At 37.3% G+C, this 24,873-nt stretch overlaps 1 protein-coding gene across 3 annotated transcripts in view; it reads left to right on the forward strand.

The window, feature by feature from the left end:
• Positions 1–2,641: 2,641 nt before the first annotated feature.
• The window catches only part of dlgap4a (discs, large (Drosophila) homolog-associated protein 4a), a 98,601-nt gene continuing 76,369 nt past the window's right edge, over positions 2,642–24,873 (forward strand). For 2 of the 3 annotated variants that reach the window (XM_028019036.1, XM_028019029.1), the window contains exon 1: positions 2,642–3,094. The gene's annotated coding sequence lies outside the window, so the exon portion shown is untranslated. The remainder of the gene's footprint in view (positions 3,095–24,873) is intronic. The other variant, XM_028019044.1, reaches the window with a different exon arrangement.

Genomic DNA, 24,873 nt, shown 5'->3' on the forward strand with positions numbered 1-24,873 from the left:
ACAAACAGAATCCAACAAAATTTGATCAATTCTAAGCATTAAAATGATTAAAAGTGTCACCATAGGTCAGGATTCGGACTAAACGTTTATATTTTCTTTGCAGTTTGCCCACAAAAGGTACAGACTGACCTTCCCTTGAGAACTCTTCAGCACGTTTAGAAAATTGATGAAGTGATATCCAAAATGCCAGAATGAAGCTATGAAAGCAGAGCTATAGAAATCATCCATCTATTCAGAGACACCTTGCCAGATAACTTTCCTCTGCTCTTTGAAAAAGGTGCCGCTGAATGACTCATTTTAAAATTGCACAACTGGCTGCCTCTGTCCCTCCTTTGGATATTGAACCACAGATCAGATGATGAGATTCGTCATGGTCTTATCCAGTCAGCCATCCTTAATGCTCATGCTCATGGGCATTACTCTGGGGAGTAAAGATTGCGTTTTATTGTCAGCTTGATTTCATCCTGGGGATTAGTCATATTTATTCAGCTGCTGGAGGCAGAGACCTCATGGTTGCATAAAAGAGACTTTTTCATTTTTAAGTGGCTTTTATTTGAAGGAAAGGTGGGTAGAAATATTCTTTTAAATGGGGGGTCTGCTCAAGCACTTAAGCTGCAGAGGGGTCACCGACCAGTGATGGATACGTTTAGGCATTAAGACATGTGATTTGCTGTTTTCCTCTTCTTCTTCTTTTTTCTGTTTGCTCAAACAGACAGTACTATTTATAGATTAACGTACCTCTTTTTATCTGTTTAAAGAACGTCAGCAGATGAACAGACTTTCTTTGATGATAACAAAAAGAGGAAAAAAGCTATTGCGGTTCCCAAACTGGGAGTTTGCCTGGAATCTGAAGAGACTGCATATCACAAGGATGATTTATGTTTTATCCATGCGTTTAACTCAATTCCTATACAAAAAATGTTCCGACCACTTCAACCTTTCCACATTTTATCACATTACCCCCACAAACCTTTCTTTGCTTTAATGTACTACATAGTTGGAAATTTGAAGAAGAATATAAAGTTTTCAAAATGTTATACAAATATTACCTGAAAAGTGTGGCTTTAATACTCCTAAATGAAATGTCATCTTTTCATGAGCTGTAGGTGGAGCTAACAGATATAAAGGCTCGAAAACATTATTTTATATGTAAATAATCTACAAAATGTGTTTCACTTAATTAAGTTATGTAAATAAATTCACTTTCAACAATATTTTATTTTATTGAGTATGTCTGCATATTTACAATCAAACACATTTAATTTCACAACTTATAGATCAATAAAAAAAGTTGTAAGTTTTATTTTTAGATATTGCTGGTTTTCTTTCCTTTATTTTATTTAGGCTAGTCAGAGAAAACAAGAAACAAAAAGAGACCTGGAACATGCAGTACCTCTAACAAGCACAAAGTTATCAGTTCTGCAGCAATTTTCTGAAGAATATTAAAATGAGGGCATAAAATAATGTTCTTTACTATTTAATTCAGTTCTGTTATCCTATTCTGTTAACACTAAGAACATGACAAAAAATCTGATCATTTTGTGAAATATTTAAGACAAAAAGAAAAGCGTTAAAAAGCTTCATCTTAATCATACTATCCATTCCTACCATTTAAAACTGGGATGCAATGCTTCAATTTTTCCCAGTTGCAGATATATTTCTATGTTACAGAAACAAATAAAGTCATTCAGTCATTTAAACATAAACTAATACAGGAAGTGCCTGTTCAGCAAAGCTTCACTGGCTATCGTTCTGAAATTTAACATTAAAAAAGTTATTTTGCTTAATGGGAACACACCAATTTAGAAAAAAAAAAAAATTCTATTAAAAAGTTTTGGCGCAGAATGAAATGGTTTTTTTAGTTGTTGTATTGAAATTGGTTTATTTCACAAAACTGCAAGAGAAATACTTTTTTCACATGAGTCAGATGATCAACAACTGTTACCACCGGCTGAAATCACGAAGTGGGAGGCAGCAGGAAGTAGTTGGAGGATGATGGTACAGCATGTTTTTAATGACTTATCGCATGAGCAAACTTATTCAGGTGTGTTTTTAATTGAGTTTCTTATTTAATGGAAACACCACAATTACAAAATTATGTTTTTTCAGATAGTTTTGCATTTGAAATGCAAAAACTGACAATACAATACATAAGGGTAACACAACAGTCATTGTAATTATATATCCCCCTTCTAATGCCACCCTGAGCAACTGCCCCTTATCAAAACATGCTTCTCCATGGTCGCCTTTCTTTTACTATACTGAAGTTAAACATGAATGTTGAAATGATTTCAAGTAGAGCTTTTTGCATTTTTATGGGGAGTTATCACAGATGAGAGTTTTGTAGGGATTGAAATTTGATTAAATATAGCCACTTTTTGCTATATTATTTTGAGAATCAGTTATTTTTGATTGCTCGCATGAATGACGCAACAGATTTTGACGAGAAAGGTCGCAGGATAATAAACTGATCAACCAACGATCTCGTTCAAAACTTATGTTTCCTTTCTCAAAATGAATTCCTCTTTAAAATCGTTTATCTCTTTCTCTCTCTTCTTGAATCGACAATGAGCAGCATCACTCTTGACACACGGAAAGAATAAATAACACGCTCACGCACCCGTGCTGCCTCCCTCTCTGATGATGCTCACTCATAATGATTCATCAGCCGAGATCTGGGCTCCGATGAGTTCATTTTCGGAGCCGAGTGCTCAGTCGTGGGCCCTCGGATGCCCCCACCCCCACCTCTCTCATCCCGCGTCTCGACGGACCTGAACGCTGCCGCAGCCGCAGCAGCAGCCGCAGCAGCAGCAGCAGCAGCAGCAGCATCACCGGCGGCAGCCTCCAAACTGCGTTTCCCCCCTCCGCGATGGATCCCCGTGGAAACCGGTGAAGCTGCTGAAGCACGACCGCTGTACCGCGGAAAGCACACCGGCTCGCAATTACAGAGGAATAAGAAGAGGACTATTATTACGTTGTGAAAATTCATCAGGCTGGTAGATATACACAGCTGGCTTGACGGCATGTAGGAGCTGGATAACTATTCTTGTGTGACCGACACCCATCTGCAGTTGATTACAACACAATGAAAGAGGTAAGACCGCTGATAAATTCTGTGTTATCAACGGGACGTAGCGGTTTTTATGTAATAAATAGACTGACGTCTCGGATGATGCTCATCAGGATGCATTGTTGCATCGTCAGTCCCTCTCCTGAGTTGAAATTTATGATTTTGTCTGTTTCACCTGTCGACTCATGAGTGTGGCTGCTGGATGCCGATATGTAACTTGTTATGTCATGTCAACATCCTGTTTTTATTTTTGCCTTTAGCAGGACCCTTGCTGAGAGAAGGGCACCTGGAATATTTAATTCGTTTTTCATGAAGTAATGACTTGTGGATGTTAAATTACTCAAATTGGTTCTGTTGTTTTTGGTAAAAACCGACACAATTTTAGTCTGGAGAGGGAAAATCTGTATTTTTATTAGGTTTTTAATAATCATTTGCTTGTATTGTATTACACAATCTCCCCCTTCTTTTTATGAATGAGCAAAACCTATGACTTATAAGATCAACAACTATCATCTGTTTGAAGTTTTATCATTCTTACTGAAAGAAGTGCCAAGATCTTCCTTCCCGTTCTCCATAATCTAACATTAATCAGCAGTGAATCTTGAAACAAGTGTGCCTCAGAGATTCACCATTATGACTTTTCCTGGTTGATACCGCTACTTGCTCCTTTGAGATTAATCTGACAAACTTTTGATTAGGTTGCATGAAAGAGAAATTCACCTTCCAGGCTTGAAAACGTTTTTTTGTAAAAAAAAAAAAAAAGAAAAAAAAGAAAAGGGTCAAAATCACAGCTGAGCAACTTTTGCAGTTAATTTTTCCAATCAGGTGACATTTTGAATCTGTCAGTAACATCAAGGCTTTTTTAGTATGTAGTAAATAGCTTTCAGTAAACGTTTGTTCCCTGTGTCATTCAGTTACATTATCCCAATCAAAGTACGAACTAATTTATATCTGTGACTTTGTACATTTGGATTACTTTGACAGTTACCAAAATAATGTGTAAATTTCAAGTCAATATCCCAGTTAAAAATATATGTGTTCAGTATTTATTTCTCTGCTGACATGCTAAGCCTAAGTGCTTTTCTTAAAAAATGACATGTTTTTAGTAATTACATTTATACACAGCAAATGTTGGGAGTTTTAAGTTCTGGTGTATTAAACAAACAAACAAAACAAAAAAGCTATCCTTTTCAGTATTTGACATGTTGATCACTGAGGTAAAATTGGCCGATTCCAATCTCTGCTGGATTGATAGTTCCATCTCCAGTCGCCATCCAATCCAACACGATTGATTTGTAACAAGGGCCATGATTCAGCGGTGCTGCTTTAGCACCACTTGCTCCAATTAAAAGCTAATTTTGTTTGCAGAAGGCTGGTTAATATTTCATCCGCTGCTCAATGTGACCACAAATCTGCAGATGGCGTGCTGGAGCATGTCAGCGTAGCAGTGCTGTGGCACCCGCATTACAATGCCTGCTGGATAGTGAAGGTTTTGATTCCAGACTGCCCTTTTTAATGAGTGCAGGGTTGTAAGCGGAAGATCACACAGACTCAGTGTGTTGTACAAACGCAGCGCAGGAAGAGCCCTGCTGGTGGTGGACCATGGAGCATCTCACTGTGGTGTCAGTGTCACATCTGTTGCCCATGTTGAGGCTCTACCACCGAGACAGAAGGAAACCCAGCTGGCTCTGCTCCAGTGTGGTGGGTGTGTTAAAAACTGGCTTAGTCAGGGCTATACTGCAGCAAGAGATTGGACAAGATAGAGAACAGTAGCACTTGCATATCAATAACGCCGAAATGCTGCAAAGTATTTAAAGTATTTTCACCTCAGTACCTAGGGAAATATTGCATCAATTTAGGAAGAACTACACAACAGTCACACTGAATTACTTTAGTTAACATTTAGACAACTTTTATGGATCTTCTTCTGCTAAGTAGGTTCGCCAAAAGGGATTTTTTTATTGGCAAAAAAAATAAGACTGAGGTCATTATTTTAGGAAGGTGACGACATCCTTCGTCCTACAAATCTTCTATATTGTTTATTTAAAATACTTAAATGTCTATGAATTATCTTTTCAGTTTTCACTATACGTGGTAACACACTTCTATCTGTCTAGGAATTGCTAAAATCCCTTACTGAGAATAAAAGGGTAATACTGTTTCTTATTTCTGGGAAAGTCCTGAGAGTTTTACTATTAAAAATGAATACCTGAAATAAAAAAAAAAAGTAATTTCACAGACTGGCTGTTTTAAAAGAAATATGAATAATATTTGAATACTGAGCTGCTAATAGATTAAAAGAAAGGATTTTAACATAATAGCCGGAGTTGGAGGTTGGAGATTTATTTGTGGGTCAAGTTTTTCTATCATAATAATGAAAAAGAAATGTGGATATTAAAACATCAGTCAAAAACTGTTGGATTATAATGGTGCAATACTATTTGGCATTTCGCTAATGCTTGCATTATATACAGAGAAGATAAAATGTGTTTCCAATATTAAGGTATGTTAAAGTTTTATTGAATTACTGTACCAAAACTGTAATTTATTTTCCATCTTATTATCCCTATCATTTAAAGTCCTTTGTAATTTAATATCATAAAGTTTCCAGAATGACAGAAGTTACTCAAGCTGTTTGGAGCATAGCCTAGCACGGTTCTGCCCCTTCCCCGTGTATTCTGTGCACTGCCAGTCAGCTAGCTTAGAAAAAGGATTTAGAAAGTCCCTCACAGAAAAAAATGACTAACCTAAAGCAGCCTGCCCATCATTCTTATGAAGAACAGTCTGTCTTTAGCTGAAGCACTCTTTGGTTATGCAACATGACAAAAACTCAAAGCACAGAAGCAAACCCACTCCTGAATGTCAGAAACCCCCAAAACAAAATATAGGCTTTAGAATGACCTAATCAAAGTCCGATCTTAAATCTGATTGAGATGCTGTGACATGTTCTTGAACAGGTCATTCATGGCTAAAATCCTAAACAGTTATTAAGGTGCATTCACACCAGTTCGCTTAATTGGTCCGGACTTTATTTTTTTTAATTTGGTGAGGTTTGTTGTCACATTGTATTGTTTTGCAAACAGCCCTTGTGACGATCGTTGCTCCCATTGGACAAAAATGACAGAGGGTGAGACCAATCACAGACCCAGACAAACAAACGTTGGAAGTCCTGCTTTTTGCATTTCTGTTTTCATATTTGTGCTGTTATTAAAACTGCAGTACCATTTTGAATGTCAAGAGCAGCTCATGCAATGCCCGTTTTGCTATGTGATATTTCTAATTCTGGAACGTCGTCAGCAATGCATGCTGCAAGCTGAATGAGACGAGGTGCTCTTCAGCCCTCGACCCTCAACATGCTGCCAGCAGCTAAGCAGAAAACGGCGGGTCAGGTATGACTTCAGTACCTGCAGTAGTGGCGATAGCTCATTTTTGCCATGATGCTCATCAACAATGGCTCATGAAGCCGGTCTGTGTTCACCAGAAGCAAACTGCACCAGAGTTCAGTTGTAATCAGACTCAGGCCACCTCAAAAAATGGGTCTTGGTCCGGTTATTCATTCTGCACAGGATTCACTTGATTGTAGTCACACCTGTACAAAATATCCAGACCAACAGGGGAAACAAACTTTGGTCCATTTAAAGTGGACCAAAAGTGGTGTGAATGCACCCCAAATTTAAAGTGGCAATTACATTTCCACATTGATCCAGGTTGGTTTGGGCATCTTTTTTCATTAATGAATTAAATTAAGATTAAAAAATTAAGCAGCATATTTTATTTATCACATTACTTTTCATCAGTGAAATATACGTTATTATCTAAAACGTTTAAGAGGGACAAAGAAAAAAAAACTGTAAGCGGTCAAATACTTTTTCACCAAATCCATCATGCTGACAGATGTTTCTTTTGAAAGAAGTTAAACTAGTATTGTTGATAGAAAACAGATGATCGTTTTAAATAGTATTTTTGATTAATGCATGCAACATAAGTAGAATGAGGTGTGACTGTGAGGAAAAAAGAAAAACCTTTTAGGTATACAGTAATCCATTGTGATTTTTTTTTGCAAATGTCAACTGTGTCTACAATATAATTATATTTAATATATTTCAGCAACGCAGCATTTCATTGGATTTCTTTTCTTTGACGAAAACTGCTACTTGCGAAACATTTTTCTCCATTTCTAAATCTCAATCTTCTTCTACAATATAACACTTTTAACCTCGTTATCAAGAGCCCGACCACAGAATGTGGTATATTTTTATGATCTAACAACATTGTAATAATATCTTAACACTTCCAGTGTTGGCAGAAAAATGTGAAGGAGGAAAGATTTAATTTCATTATAAAAAAAGTCTGAAACATGGACACTAATGGAGGGTAGCATTCGTTTTGTCATGGGAGGAGAAAGAGCAGAAATGTCACAAAGTATTGACCTAATTGGCATTTGAATAAAAGTGGACAGCAGTAAGCCTCTTTCCTTTTCTTCCTCTGTTTTATAAACTTGCTACGTTCCCGAGCCAACCTCTCCAAACATCAGCCTTATACTGCATGTGAGATTAGATCAACAGAAGGTAATTCCCATTCTGCGGTTTCACACACCGTTCAAGTCGGCTGTTATTCCAAACTATATTGAATGATGCAGAGCTACAACCAAAATCAATATGGATTACAACATTTTCTTTGCTATGGAGGCTATGCTTATCCTTCCACTGCAACATATCCATGGAGTTGGTTACAACCTGATGGTAGAAATATCAGAAAAAGCTTTTTTTCTTCAGACTTCATGCTAAATTCACTTTTGATCCAAACTTGTAGTGCGGAAATATAATCAACTGACCTGGAGTGTTGCTGCGCGTAGAAATAAAGTTTTAATACTGTAAAAGTAGATTTTAAGCAAAAACATCTCATCATCTGTTATATTTGCTGATATTTAAAAATTATTGAGATTCAAAACAGTTGAGGAACAGGAAGCTCTGCGTAATTTATTCTTCTTTTCCAATGAATTTTGTTATTATTATTATTTTAAAAATATATCATAATTGCATTTTTTGTTTGCCCAATATTAGTATCACAAAAGAGCAGTTTGTAATGCACAAATGATAAGTGGGTTAACTTATTCTAACATAACTTTCCAGTTTGTTGGATGGAGTCTCACTGCAGTGCATGTAACGTTCAAATGTAATGTTCAAAATATTTACATGTAATATCACCAATGCAACATTTTCTAATATTGTTGGGCCATAGCTGTCTCTCGAATGTGTTTATTTATCATTTTTTGATTAATTTATAATGTTTCCAGAAGGTAAACATATTTGTTTTCGGTTTGTGTCATGCCTTTTTGTTCACATTGGTTTGTTCTACAAATGGTGTTGAGATTCAGTTTTTCCTGGTCGTACACCCGACTGATCCGAGGGATGATGCTAGAAACAAAATTTCACATGTTTATAATATCAGAGCCTCCTAAAAGATTATTCATTTGGCAGAAGAACTTTGATTTCAACTGGCCTTCTGGTTCTGAGGCCTAAATTTAGCTTCATGGGGCACTTTGTGCTTTTTGGGAGTCAAACAATCTCAGTTTCATTGAGCACATCCGCTTTTGTTGGACAAGTCAACAGTTTTTCAATTTTCTTTTCCTACTCCTACTTTTAATGACAGTTTAAGTAAAATTGCAATTATAATTTTATCAATTTGATCAGTAAAACAGATAGAGGTGTGCCGATCAATCAGCCACCGATCATAATCAGACGATTTCCGTGAAAAAGTGTATGATTGGTGATTGCCGATCACTGTCTCTTGTTGCCGATCACCAAAACTGATCACATTTATCTCACTTCGCATGTGCAGCTGATCTCCTTTTTCCTTCACACTGCCACTGCGCGGCAACAAATCCTGTCGTGTGGAACTATAACACTCTGACAGTGAACAGGGATGTTTGCGTGTTGCGGCGGAAAATTACCTCGTGAGTGAAGCACGTCAAAATGCATCAACACAACAAATCTAATAAGGTATTTTAAAAACAAGCACTTGATGGAGTTTGGCTATATTGAGGTTCAATGCAGGAAAAAAAGAACATCCGGAGCGGCCAGGTAACTGGTATAGCAGCGCACAACTAACACTCACCCGGACGTCTGCTTAAAGCTGCAGCATGTATTTTAAAAAATGTTGTTTTTAGACATGTATTAAAATATGTCTATTATGTCTAAATTAGGTGAATTTATTGCCAGATAATTTTTCCATTTTGCCAGATAACCTATCATTTATACCTAAACTGAAAAGTTAACAGCCATTCCAGGCAAAGATTGGTGATCGGCAGAGATCGGCCTCGTGGATGATCGGTATCTTAATTGGCAGCTAAAAACCTGATCAGAGCATCCTTAAAAACAGATGATAGTATCAACACAATGAGTATCTAAGCACATCTGAAGCAGAATATGTGGCTTTCTGGAAATGTCAGTGCCTCAGTTTTTCTAAAAAATGCTACAGATGGAGGAAAATCACAAGGCCGAGTCTGATTTAAAATATTTCTCACAGAAGTTACCCAGGTTTTAAGACAGGCATATGAGAGTGCTCTTTTATGAATCACACCATGCTCACTGCCAGGGAAACTGGTTTATATACACTATTTCACTATATTTACCATAGCAACAAGGCACAAGTGTAACTCCAGTTCACAGAGGAGAATGAGCTCGCTTACGCTTCCTCGCTATCACTGGTGAAATGTCTTAGTGCTCCATCTGTTCAGCCATTGTCTCATCATCACCCTTTTAAATTTGTGGAGGCAGAAAACTCAGATGAAGAGCGGGAATGGCGTGATTTCATTTCTGAAGAGAGCGGCTCCTCCGATCCCATATCGTCTCCGCTGAGAGTGATTTTATGACTTGGGTAATGCTGTTCTGAGTCCATCTCATACGGGAGCTGATGAAGGTGGCTGTAGGTCATGAAAGTCGACCAGCGTTGATGCCTCTCAGTGCTGCTGAGTCAGTGACCTTTCCTGGCTTTAGGTCGCTGTGTTCAACAAGCGGTTTTTTCCCCCTCTCTTCCTGATCCCTCTTCCTTCCCTGCTCCCGCTTTTACACTCCACAGCAAAAAGAAGCAAATAAAAATAAAAGGAGGACAAAACGTCATAAAGATCATAAAGATTTTCCGTTTCTGTGATACCTCCCTATTTTCTTTTAAGCATCTCCGTCAAATTTAAGTCCTGCTTCAGAGCTCAAAATAGCAGCAAGAGGTTTTACAGTAAGCCTCCTGACAAGAGTCTTGTTATCTCCCCGTGTGTGTTGTTTGACAAAAAAGTCCCAGCCTGGGCTCTGTCGCAGAATGGATCTTCTGACACATATTTGCATGTTCAGCTGAGCGCTCTACAGGGACAATTAATCAGCACGCAGCCATTAATGAGTCTGAGTCCCATGGTGATTAATTATGTCTCATGTGTCCAAAGCAACCTGGGAACAGCTGTTTGTTTATGTTACTGTTTTTATCTTTTCACACATCCTTCAGAATAAAAACCCCAACAAAGATAAATTTGTCTGGATATTTAGTTTAGTTAAATTGAGTTTGCACAAACTGAATTGCTTGTTTTTGCTCCTTAACTCAGGCGAGAATCATTATGACTGAATATTTACTGCACAGAGGAAGAAATACAAAACTGCGCAGAGAAGCAAAGTGGTACTTAAAACTTTAGGATGTTTTATTTTGTAACTATAAAGGAGAATTTCCTCAACCTCTGCCTGGATTTCTGTGGCAGGTCATTGGTGTCTGTAGGTGGTGGTGTGCGTGTAAAAATATTCCTTGGATGGAACCACAGCTCTCAGGGTTTCACTGTAATATCCACTGGCCTTGAATCCTAAGTTTGCTTTAATTATTTCTGTGTAGACCTAAAGAGAGAGAGAGAAAAAGCCAGGTGCTAAAATAAATTGCATTTCAGAAATCTGTTTCTCTGCAGCAGGGCTCAACCAGTTCACATGCATATTTTGGAGGCCAGCGGGATAACAGAGAAATGCTCTAATATTCACTGTGATGTTGTTTTGAACAAGCATGTGGGCACACTGTAAACAAACACTTGTAATGCAGAATACAGTGCCCTGCTAGAGTATGCCTACCTCTTGATTTATGCAAAAAGAAAAAAAGAAAAATCATGTAACAACTGCAAATTTTGATGTGGTTTATGGAGATTTTCTGTGGAGCAAATCAAAATAGCTGATTATTATAAAGCAAGATGAAAACAAATCATCCTATTTACATTTTATTTAAATGAAAATCTGAAAAGTGTGGTGTGCGTTGGTATTTGGCACCCATGAGTCGATACAAACCATCACCCATTCAGCTTTACAGAATAGCTCAAACTCAGTCAGGTTGAAAAGAGAGTGCCTGTGAACAGCAGTTTTCAAGTTTTTTCAAAGATTCATAATCAGTCTGTACTTTGACTGGGCCATTCTAGCACATAAATATGCTTTAATTTAAATTCCTAAGTCATTGGAGCTCTGGCTACATGTTTTGTCATGCTGGAGTTGGGCTGCATTTAGCTACATTCATCTTCACATTCACTCTGAACAGATTTTCTGACCCTGACAAAGAAAGGCATCCCCACAGCATGATACTGCCCCCAGTTTTCATGGTTTTCATGGTTGGAATTAATAGTTTTCTGACAAATTGTTCAATGTTAGGCTCATCTGATGAGATCTCTGTTGCATATGATGCTGCATCTGAAGGTTTTTTGTTGCTTTGGGTTTTATTTAAGGATTTCAGAGTGAAGATATACCTCAGCTCCCAGAGTTTTTATTTGTTAATACATTTTGAACCCATGTATTTTCTTTCTTCACAATAATGCATTTTAGTTTTATCATATTGAAGCCTCTGGTTGAAGGTTTCTGACAAAACAAAGAAAAATATTAAGGGATGTGAATACTTTTGTAAGGTATTGCATGTTATTGCATTTTGCTGAATAAAAGACTTATTTATTAATCCAATTATCTAAACACTCCATAGTTAGATTTACAAATCGTGTTTCTCTTATCGGTTTCATCTTTTGCTCAACAGTGAAAGTCATTATGCAGAGATATTGGGTTTTATTAAAGGGTCAGAGAGCAGTTCTGAGCTCTCTAAAGATTAACACCACTGACTGTCTGCCTTCTGCCTCATGTCATCAATTACACTCACTCAAACTAAGATTTGACCCGGGGGGTGTGGTGTGTCTGCATCTCAGCCCTGAGTACCATATGGACCCAGGATTTCATGTTATCACGCCTGATGCATCACCATTTTGCAAGCATCAGAGCAAAGGATTATCTGCAGCCTTGGAAATGCATTGCTGTGGTTAATACAGGGAAACCATTAATGGCAAGATTCAATGGAAAAAAATATAAACAAATCCAAAGAATGTGGATTGTTACATTTTCTAACGTAATACTTTATCCCAGACTTACATTTATTCTGGAAGATATGCGAAGAGCAAAAAAACCTGTTTGCTGTAAATATTGGAAATTAAAAGGATTGTATGTATGTTTTTACACATCAGTTGTTGTTAGTATCTTTTTTAGGTTAGAATTAGGGCTGTTATAAACGAATATTTTAGTAATCGAGTAATCTATTGATTATTCTTACAATTAATCGAGTAATCTGATTTATAAAATAAAATATTGATAAATCTGGCATAACAGCAGTTTTACTATCTGATATCAATATCAGTCCAATTTTTCATATTTGAGCATCCCTAACAAGTACTTTTTTGTAGTTTAGAAAAGGCGAACGAACGAACGTAAGATGGGGGTGAAGAAGAGGAAATAGACCAGGGAACAGACGAACATAAGTCAAGGGAGGAAATCGACCTGTAGACCAGGGAACGAACGTAAGAACTATTCAGCCGCCTGCCGTGTTCAGTCTGTCCGCTCACCTGTATAAATACTCCTGCAGCGCTCTTCCCTCCGTTCGCTTTTAACCAGCAGGCTGGAGGACAAAGGCTGCCGTACTTCAGGCATTGCGTCAGTCATTTTAAGAATGCTTATTGGTCCCCCAAAAGCGATGAAAATCCGGGCATTATCATCAATCAATAAAATCCCCACGGGCCGAATGTAAAAATTAGACATTATGCCGCTAACATTGAGCTTTCATCAACTCAGAGGCGGAAGTCAGAGCTCCACGCAATGCAAATAATGTTCCGGCCGGAACACTGTGCGCTAAATAATAAAACTTAAATTAACAAAGATTCGAGGCAGGTAAATTTTCATCGATGAATCATTCGAGGAATCGTTTCAGCCCTAGTTAGGATGTTTTGATAGGGATGTGGGAACCGATTGGCTAACCATAAAAAGAAGGAGAAAAAGACAAATATTTTAAAAGAACTTAAAATAATTCTGCAACACTTCATTTGAAGACTGACTTATGTCCGTCTTATGTCAGTGCATAAGACTGACATAATACTGCCTTAAACGTAATATAACACATGAACATAAAGGAGTCTTTGTGAATGGTTATGGCTGCTGTCATGAATTATCATTTGGTAAATAACGTCACTTTTAATGCAAAGTTGACACTTTTAATGGATGTTTAATGTCAGTTTTAGTGCAACTTTGCATTAAAAATGTCATTATTTACCAAACACCACTTCATGACAACAGTCGTAAACATTTGTGTAAACATTTTTTATATTTACCGTATTTTTTTTAATTGTTGGACGGGACAATGCAGAAAACAATACATGTATGATATAGTCTATTATGGAAATGTCCTAGAGTAATTTAAACAAGGTAATTTTCATTAGGAGTTTCTGGTATAAAATACAAAGTAAGAATACAAATGAAAAGGAATCACACAGTTAAAGCTTCACATTTCCTTGTTTGAATAGCACATATATCACTTTCTGTTCTGGTATGAGTTCCCCAAATTAAAGGTAAACTGAATGCAAACAACAACTTAAAAAACCCCAACTATGCTTTAAAATTTTAATAATCCTTTCTAGTTTCCCTTTCTCATTTTCTTCAGACTTTTGTCCTGATCAGGAGTTTTTTGTCTGATGCATTTTGAAAACGACGTTTTCTGATACTTAGTCCCAATCTGATGCTATAGAAAGAGTTTTTGCTGGACAAGATATATATGCAACTCCATATGTCTGATAAAATATCTTGATTCATCTGTATTGACTTGTTTGTTTCTAAAAATATCCTGCTTCAGCAGGAGTTCCCATGTTTTCAGCTTCACTCTGTGTCTATCAGGTCGTCTGACGTCCAATACAGTCAGATGTTTACAGTCTTCTACTGCAAATATTATTGTAAAGTATGATTGTGCCAGAAAATCAAGATTTATGTTATTAAAAAAAAATTATATGTATTTTGCAAGCTGTGTGTACAAAAACAGGACTTTAAAAAAAAATAACATCCTTGCTACTTTAGCTTGAGAAGCAGCAAGACTCACTGACTTCCAGTATAAATTCAGCTGACGTAAAATCAGAGAAGGTAAAAATAAATAAATAAAAACAGGGTTAACTTTAGTAACCAACCTTTTAAAAGGTGAGAATAAATAGTGGGCCAGTTTTCAAATCCAAAGTAGTCGATAATAGCAACTCTTACAAAGACTATGGGGTCAGTCTCTTGTGAAAGTACACTTCATATACACTTTGTGACTTCACCCTAAGCCTGTGTCCCCCCCGGATGCTTTCAGACGTGCAGGAATTCAGTCGTCTATTTCTTTTGTTTAACTTACAGATATAGCAGGAAGCGAGGAGGCTTTTGTGTTGGATTGCAGGCGGGCGTTGTTTACTTCTGGATCCCTCACGCTTAGGCAGGCCATCTGGTCTCATGTGTGGGGATTGTGACTGCAACCGCAACTTACCCTACGAAGAAATAGTTGCAACGTGTTCAAACTCTTTCAGTTTGTTTAGAAAAATATCAATTCATTTCAAGGTAACTTAAACTGAAACCAAATATGCTTCGTATTCAATCGAGCGTTAAATCATCTAGAGATATCATCAAACACAAGATTTCTTCGTGCTTGGAAAGAAATTGCAAATTATGATTTGTAATTTCCTTCCAAATTAAGCAGGAGATTTTGCTTTCAAAAAAATGTCTAGTTCTTCTAGCCTGAGGATGAGGACACAGATCCTTCGTTTAGCAATATGGTTCCTCTGAAAGAGCAGTAAGCCAACAGTCGGCATCCAAGCAGCATTAAATTATTTACCAAAAAAACCCGCTGTCTGGTTGTGATATACATGCATGCTGAACACAGTGCTCATCTGTCATGTCCTGATGCTGCAGCGGCAGAATCAGGCTAGCAAGATGACAGAATAACTTGCAACACTGCAAGAAGCATTTAGTGTCCACATTACCAGGTTAATGTGAACACTTTCCACTTCAAAAAAAAAAGCTATTTCAGTGAAGCATTTTAAGAAGGAATACTTTGGCATTTTGCAGATTAAAGTGAGCTCAAGTCAGAGACTGGGAAATCACATCGGGTGCTGCTTTGACTTAATCCCGTCTTTGCACACAGTCAGATTCTTGCACAGTAAGTCAGAGCAAAAACTGAAGTAAAGGTAGACAACTCCAGGAGTAATCCCAAGTATTATGCCGTACAGGTATAATCAACAAATCAAAATATTAAAAATGTGTAGATTTAGTTTTTCTTTCAATTTGCACTGATCTCATCTTAAACAAAATGAGAGATGCAATTGTGGTCAAACTCCAATCTCCTGTTTTTATTTATTTATTTCTAGTTATTATTTATTATTCATGTTAAGAAAAGAGGCTCTGTAGAGAGCAGTTGTTGTTAAACAAGGCTTTACTATTATAAAGAATGACAAATATTACACAGTTGACATTTTAAACTATCTTTAGCATCTCATCAATATTAAAATAGCAGTTTCTGTGTGTATTTTGCTTAAAGATGTAGATCCTCATCCTGTTTCTAAGATATTTAAACATAGGTAAAGATTTGCAAATCAGGCATGCTCCTGGACAGAACTTGAAGTCTTGCTTTCTCTCTCTGTGTGTTTCTCTCCAATACATCCTAATTTCAGAGTAGATATGTCATAAAACATCCATAATCTTGGTAAATAGTTATTTTCATGTGTGCATCCTTTGACTTCAATGATAATGAAAAGGACTGAGTCCTCATTCTTCAGCAACAGCTTCCACACTGAAGAGCAGGGTTCGCTGATTAAAATTAGATTTTGACTTTCTGGCCAGCTGGTCACCATAAAGTCATTTAAGTTAAACATTAATTTAATTTAATAAATTTCTGATCACTAAATGTTTTCTCTGTGCACCTCTAAGCAAAAGTTTGTTTTTTATAGTATGTGTTTGGTTTGTACTGGGACCTTGCGTAAACAGAGATGACCCAATATGAGTTAAAATAAATTTTTTAATAAGGATTTGTAAAGCATATAATTCAGATTCTGATTCCTGTTCAAGGTAGGATGGTGTAGTATGCATGACATCAACCCAGAAAACTTTGACTTCCCATCAAGTTTAATTCTTCTTTTGACACCACATATGATCTTTCTGCTCCTCTCCACTTTGATTTTGACCTGCGTTTTAGTTTAAATGAGACAGAAAATTGTTATGATTATGGTTAGAAAAACATAGATTGGGAATCCTGAATTTTCTGTGAAAGAGGCATTAATTTATCACTTCCCTGAATAGCCTTTTTCGCAGAAGCGTTGGTGTTGTCACCACAGTAACCAGGTCAGTGAAATGGAAGCTTGCTGCTTCCTGTGGGGTTGTCATGTAATTTTAACACATTAGAGGCCTTCTCCTAAACCAGAGAACTGGTGTTGATTTTGCATATTCCTGTAAAGCCGGGCTGCAGCCTGAATCAAATTGTAAGTTGGGTCATTGGCTTGGGAGAAAATTAGATATTGGAGTTAAATTTTTGTTTGTGTATTACGATAAAGTGTCATTTAACTTTGACATTTGACTCTCTCAGTACATTTTCTCCGTCTTAATCTATATTTGCATATGTTTTCCTTTGTCAATTTGAAATAAAAGGTTATGTAGCTGCCATTAAAGAGATACAAAACTCAACACTCAAGATAAAAAGGTCAGGAATGCACATTGCTGAATATAAAAGTGTAGCAAAAAATTAGCTGCCACCTTACAGACTGCTTTGCTTCTTACTTAACTGTTTCATCAAGCTAATTTTAAAACCAGAGATACCCTGAGTGAAAACAAAATGCATGTTGTGTTATTTAAGTGAAACATTGGTAATAATCTGGCCCAAGATGATGAACACTGTCTCGTGAACTTAAAAAACCCAGCAGTGTTTACAAATTGAGCTGAAAATGGCAGCTCTGCCCTTTGCAGTGCATTGACCTACATTCACTGTGTGATGGACACAAAGATGGGATGCATGGAGTTTGTGTTTTCACAGAGCCAAAACTGCTTTCTCACACTGAAGCTTTGAGTTTCTACTGAAATGTCTTTGAATTTGAGGGACTGACGTTTTAGCATGTTATTCACAGTATTTCAAGTGATTGCTGGTTTCCACAAGCCATCTGATAGGTATTTTCCTTTCGAACCTAAATAAAAGAAAGAACCACAGACAACGTATATGAATTTTACGTGGAGCTTTTGCAAAAGGAGAAGGCTCTGAGAATTCTTCCTCCAAAGAATCCACAGGGCATTCTGGTCTGCCCAGGTCCAGATGTGATATCTGATCAAAGGTCTGAGCCCGGTTCAAATATCGGTCAGTACTGTCAATAAAACAAAATACGACTGTTCACAGGTAGTTACTAAATTAGGAGGTGCGTAAAGTTGAACCGACAGTAGTGACCTCCATACACACGTAAGGAAGAGAACACTTTAAACAGAAAATCACAATGATCTAGAGGCTGAATGTGAACTAAAGTAAGAATAAAATGATAATACCAAAAAATCTCTAACACCATCCTCCATAAAATGAGTTTTATTCAGAAAGGTTAGATGATTTTTGGTGAAACTGGAAACAGTTTCTTGGTTCTATGCAACCAGTTCCATCAGCTGAAACCATTTTGGTAGGAAACCTTTAGATCTTGTGTCTGCTACTCCCGAACCTGAATAAAATTAATAACTGACTAGTCTTTGCAAATGTTACTGCTGTACCAAGGAGGTAATTCTGCGTTTTGATTTAGATGTTAGGTGCCCTCATTTTGTATAGATATTACCTAATAACTATGAGATTGATATTGAACCAATTGGATTTGGAAAGCTATTTCTTTTACCTGGATTTGTTGTTTTGTAATATGATGTAATGTCATATTATTTATTTGTATTAGCTGTTTTCAGTTTAGTCTTAAAAATATCAGAATTTGCAAATAGTTTCATAGTTTTATCTGGTCGATGACATCATTTCTAAGGATTAAATAATTGAATAATTTCTTTAGCGGTTACTTTTTACTATTACTTGAGTAAACAAATGTTGAAGTACTGCTACTCTGAGATGAGTAAATGTTTTGGATATTCTACCCACCTCTGATTGGGAGGAGGGGCTGGGAAGTGACTATATAATACAAACTGCAAACCTCTTTGTGTTTTTAACTTTAAAAATGTATCAGAATATTACATATTTGCACAAACTGTATGCAAAATCTTTCTAATAAATCAGCTAAGAAGATAAAATAGAATTTTTTTTGTCATTTCCAGCAGTGCATTTAAAACCTATGCATCAATCTTTGATCCAGAAACACTGTTCTTCCCTTTGTTTCTACATCTTTGATCACTTCTGCACCTCATGTGTGCATCTTTACAGCTAAAGAGAGGACAACTGCGACCTGATGCCAAAATAGGTGCAAGTTACTTGCATCTGTTGGATTTAATAGGTGTTCATATATTTAGTAAGCAGCATGTGCAAAATGTTGCAAGAAAAATAGAGGCGCTTGCCCACAAGTAGGCTCTTCATGGTCCAGGGTGCAAGCGTAAAGAGGTGTTGGTGTAAAAACTTTCTGTTCCAAGTTATGACTTTGGCAATATCATATACAGAAACATTTATTTTCAGAAATGTACATTTTCACAGTCAGGAGGTGTTTTGGTGTCCTTTGTTAATCTCAGAATTGTAAATCCTCCCAAACTAAGAAGATTCAGTATCTGGTGCCCTCGCACTGAAAGAGATTTGCATAACAATGCAATCACATGTTCACTCCGTTAAAATGTATCGAGGGAATTAACGCTTATCACAGCTGTTCTCATTTTTATACTTCAGTTAGCTGTCTATATATTATTCATTGTGGGTTTGTTAGCATCCACAGTCATTGCGTAAAGTGGAGCTTAAATTTAAGTATCACTCCAAGTAGCATAGATAGCGGAGAATACACACTGAGAGCAGAGTTTATCACAGCACCGGATAAATCTCCTCACCTTAGATTTAAGGGAAATAAAATACCGCCAAGACAAAAGCAGGAACTAATTTGGCCAATTAATTGATTACTGAAAAACTGAGAAACAGTAGTGATGAGTTTTTTTTTGCTGGGCGTAAAGGTGTCTGATGAAAAATGAGTTGCTCTGTAGCACTGACGCAGGATTAGCAACACCCGCACAGGACTGGCTTTAAAAAATATTTCATCTCCAGCGGCTTTGCGGCGGTGTAGAGGTTACCACTTCTGCACAATTTCTTCGACAACTCAGTGTGTCACTCAACAGGCAGGTCACCCTGAGCTGTCTTGTTGTAAATTTCAGTTGCACAAGCCGTGAAACAACAAGACCCGACTATTGTGGCCTCCAACCACGTCCTACTGAGGTTAAAAATCCTTGCTTGTATTTCCACAGTCAGGGTGCCTTCATTGTGAGCTCCAGTGTTGCATAATTCACAGCAGGGTGGGAGACAGGCAGTTCTTGAAGACTTCTATGCAAAGCGACAGAAACATGCTCCTGAGGCTTAAACAAGGCTAGAAGGCAACTCCATAAGGAAGATTTGAGTCTCGGCTCTTTCCAAAGTGACAGATCGACTGCACTATAGGCCCTAAAGGAAGAAATCTAAATTAACTTTGAATATTTTCATAGTTTACTTTGCTTTCTGATGCATGGCTAAGGAAGCTTTCTAATGACTGAGCTAATATTAGCCTGAGATTCACCACCTGCGTAGAGAACATCTGCCCGTCATCAGAAGGCAATCACTCTATTCATCCGTTGGGTGCAAATTAATTTCCTGTGGAATATTACCAGGTTATCCAAAGGTCATACATGCCTCTGCATAGCACAGAAACTAAACAAAAAAAATGTTTTTTGCTCTTATTTTTGGCCTTGGTACTTAAGGGATTACTTTAGTTGGAGCTATAATCTTTGAATTTGTTGAGCTTCAAGATGCCTGAAGCAACCCCAGCTGTCTCCAGGCATCTTTCTGAGTTACTTCCCAGAGCATGAATTTTTAGACTTCATCTTCAGTGGTCTGAAGTGATTTGACCAAATCTGGAAACCAGATTTGGTCAAATGTCCAGATCAAATAGTGAAAAGCAAGTCTCTTCTTTTAAATCTGCTTGCAACTTACAAGCAAAATAAATGGCATTTTATGCCTCCAACTTTTTGTTAAGTGAAATTAATACTTTATACAATCTACTTTTAAACAATTTAGCTTAAACTTGTCGTGAATGATGGTTCTCATGGATCTAAATGCAGAGAGGAGGTGAAGAAGAGCATGATGAAAAAAATATATGTTATTAGAAATCAAAACAAAGGAAGTACCACCTCTTAGTCAACCTTAAAAAAATAAAAAAGTTGACAAATGACGGCACCTTTGTGACAAATATCTTTGCAAAATTTATCCTTCTGTACATAAAGCTCTTTAAATAGGCTATGTCTTGTGAGAAGTCAAATCATCCTTTTGGTAAAATAGAAATTCATTATCTAAGATCTTAAAATGCATATTTCATGTCAGTGTTACATATAGGAGTCAGAAAAAAATTAAGTGTATGTTTTTTTTTTTCAATAAGTTATATATTATTGTGATGGTCTCCTTACTGGCATCAGGAAATTGCAGTTCTTCTAAAACGCTGCTACCAGAGTCCTGACCACCACCAGGAAAATCTGTCCCATCACAGCAGTTTCTAATTATATTAAAAAAAACATTTCAAAATGTTGCTATTGGCCTAAAAAGTACCAAGTGGCTTAAATACAGGTCTGAGTTGCTTATCATGTATGAACCATGTAGACTCATCTGGTCTTTATGGACTTACCCAGTTCCCAGGATCAGAAGTAAAATTAAGTAGGAAGTGTTTAGCTTTCTTGCTCCTCGGCTCTGGAACAAACCTGGGATACACAGGAGCTATTGGTTCCTTTAAATTGAGACTGAAAACATTTTTGTTCACTACAGCTTTTGATCAAAGTGTCTTTAGGATTAAATTCACATTTTAGCATTTGATTATTTTTATGCAATTCCTTTTCCGTCATATTCCTTGTCTGGACTTTTTGGTTTCTGATTATTTCCTTTTGTTGATGCCTTAATAAATTATCCTAGTTTATTCCTTTTGTTAACTCAGTTATTTCCTCTTGTGTTTCTGTTGTTTGGGGCTCCATCATTGCTTTTTTATCTTAGTTAGTTTGCCATTTACTCTTCTTCTCCCCAGCTGGTTGTCATCTCCTCATTAGTCTCTCTTCCCCAGCTGCAATCAGTTACTTGTAATTAGTTCCTTTGTCATCTCCACTCCCTCCTCTGTATATTTACCTCCCAGACTCATTACTCTGCTTGTTCCTAGTACTATTCTAACAACACCTGAGCTAAAACTTGCATAACTTTTCTTTTGCTTGTAAAGGAATTCCTGACTTTGCAAAAAGCCTCCAGCAAGCGAGCATTTTGCTTTCCTGAAAGTGTTTATTGTCATAAACTAGCGCTCAGTGTGACCGCAAATGAACAAACATTCAAATTTTTGCAAACATGTACTACGTGTGTTGAAATGAATATTTCGTACTTCTAACCACTTTGTGTCCTTGGCCTGCTGCATATTTTTATACTTCCTGTCCTTCAGTGGTTGCCGCTATTATAGCACCAATTATGATGGGTTTTCTTTGTCGAAGATGTTTTATTGTTTGCCTCGGTGTCCCAAAGGTGGGATAGAAAGAGAAGCTGAGGGGAGAGCTGGGAGGCTTTCAGCAGCATGCACAGTGGAAGCTGGTGATTGTTTCCGCCTGCATACGCTTGGTCACTGCGCTGTGTAGAGTCTCATTAGTATGGATGTCGGCGCCTCTCCTTCAGCTGAACCTGCCATACACTGTAGTAGTAAAGCTGCCTGCCTGCCGCATTGTCCCTGTACAAATGATGTGAGCTCTTCTTCGTCTAATCTGATCATTACATCACAGGAGATGTTTGCTATGGAATGTGCAGCAGGTAAAATCACGCTTCATGATGCAATTTCACGTGTCTGTAAGTAAAAAGGCTCTGCTTCAAAGTGTTTGGTCTCAGCTTTTATGTAGATGTTACTTTGGAGCCTGTGTTTTCTATGTTACTGCAGCTTGAGCGTTACTCCAAGGCCGTGGGCCGCTCTGAAAGGAGCTGCTTTCACTAACAAGCTGGTTCTTCCTAGCAGAATGGAAACTAGCCAAGCATGGCTCAGCTAACATGAAAAGAAATTTCCTTGCGCGGCGTCCTGCAAGATTACTCAGATAGCTCGAAAGTTTTCGCATAATGTCTTGCTAAAGCCTTAAAAAGTTCCTTTATTGCGGTTCATTTGTTAGAACAACACAAAGAAATATGGAAGGTTTTTGTAAATGGAAAATTTATAGGCATTTATAATCCTCCCATTTGAGTCAATTCTTTAAAAAAACAACAAATTTCACTGCACTTGCAGCTGAACATATTTTGAAGTTTACCCTGCCAGCCTATCATACGTGTACAGAGATTTTTGCTATTATTTATGGTTTAAGCTTAATCAGGTTACAGGGACTTTTTTCTTTGTAAAAAGCAATTTTTTAATTGTTTCCTTTGTTTGCGCTACATTTGCTCCATGTCCTGTTATTCTTATGCACAGTGTGTAAGACTACTAACCCTTTCATTTAACTCTGTTATGCTGATCCAGAGCTCTTGCTTCTCCAGGTTTGGTCCAACTTCAAACTTGCATTACCTGACAGAATCTCTGCCATGGCTAATAGCATCTAACAAGTTTCCCCAACTTTGACCTGCTTGGTAGTTTTTGCATGAAAGCCAAAACATTGCTTTTGTGTTCAATCTGACTGGACCAAGTCTTTTCAGCAGTTGTTCTTTTCTTGCCTCTTTTCCATTACGGTCCCATTAGTGCTGTTTATAGATAATAGTTATCATCTCTGCAGCTCTTCCAGAGTTAACATGTCTGCCTTCCTGATCATACTCTTTTCATTCAGTAATGTCTTGGTAAGTTTGCAGTTGTGCCACATTGAAAACGCATTAAACTTTTCCACAACTTGATTTCCAATCTGTCTGCTGGATTTCTTGGTCTTTGTGATGTTTTTTCACTAATGTTTTCTGACAAACTGCTGAGGCCCTAACAGAAAAGCTGGATCTGTATGCGCATTAGTTTGGTGATTTAGAAACACAAGGGGTTGTCACAAATTTTACTGCGACGCGTCAGAGTAAAGGGGGCTGAATGCAAATGCTTAGGAGCTTATTGGCTTCTTATTTGCAAAACAGTTAGAAAATTACCGGTATGTGTCCTCTTTTAGTTCCACTTAGTCAAGTTCACACATGAAGTTTGTTGGAACAAGTCTCCAACTTGCAATCTCCAAAATGCAAATGATCCCTTGCTGCTGTTTCAATGCTAGACTCGGCAAAAGACTTGCTGGTGGCTTGCTGCCTGGATGAGTCAGATCTACTTCACAACGGAAAGAGGGTAGAATGTTCTTGCTGGTTGCCCATTATCATTTCTGCAATGATAATATATTTTACAATAAATAGAGGCAAGCGCCTATCAAAACATGTGACGCCTGAGAGTGCTGTTGAGTCAAACTAATATACTATTCAAGGTTTGCTGTGTTTTTGGAATCAAACAACTAAGTGACTCATTGATGTTCACATCATGGTTTTGGGTGATTTAAAGTGAACAGAACCCGCTTTATGTGTGGAAATGTCTGTTTTGTTGGATTTTAATTGGAACTGGTTCAGCTGGTTTGGCTGAACTAGCTCGCAATATTTGTTTGTTTACTCTGAGTCTCAGAAGCTTCACAGGTGGCCGTGTCCAAGTACGGTAAGGACACTGAGGGAAAACGTTGTCGTCACATGCAAGTTTCAGCAAGGAGGCGGCAGATGTTTGGGAGCCAAGCTAAGCAGTTGGAAAAGGAAACAGTGTGAAAATTAAATCCCAGGAGCACAGATAGAAACAAATCAAAGATCATTGCAGAAGAGATTTATGTAGAAACAGGGGAAATAACGAAATAAAGAGATATGGAAAAATGTGCAAATGTGGTATTTCTGGGGAACAGTCCCTTAAAATTTAATGTCCCATTTATTTTGAGAAATACAATGAAGTTTAAATACAACTTTTTCTCCTTGTTTATTTTTAAGGTGGCGCTACAGAGACAGAAATGTTTTTTTCTTCAGAGCTGGTAGTTCTTAACCGTGCAGAGCATGTCTCGCATGACATTTGAAACACAGCAGTAGAGTCAGAAAAAAACATGCTCACAGAAAATGTATTATTTTTCATTGCAAGTTGCACACTCTACATGTATTGGTAAAAATTCTATAAAATACTTTTTTGCAGTAGCAAAGTCTCGCATATGCTTTTTTATTTTACTTTTATTCAGCATGAAAAAACCTTCCACTTTAATAAATAACTCCTTTTAAACAAGTGCAGGGAAATATCTTGAAATGTTTCCAAACCAGAAGGGGGACAGCCATAATCTTGAAGTTGCACACATAAACCAGAAAACCTTAACAGAAATTTATCGTGC

This window comes from Xiphophorus couchianus, chromosome 1, assembly GCF_001444195.1.
Source record: "Xiphophorus couchianus chromosome 1, X_couchianus-1.0, whole genome shotgun sequence".
NCBI lineage: Eukaryota > Metazoa > Chordata > Actinopteri > Cyprinodontiformes > Poeciliidae > Xiphophorus > Xiphophorus couchianus.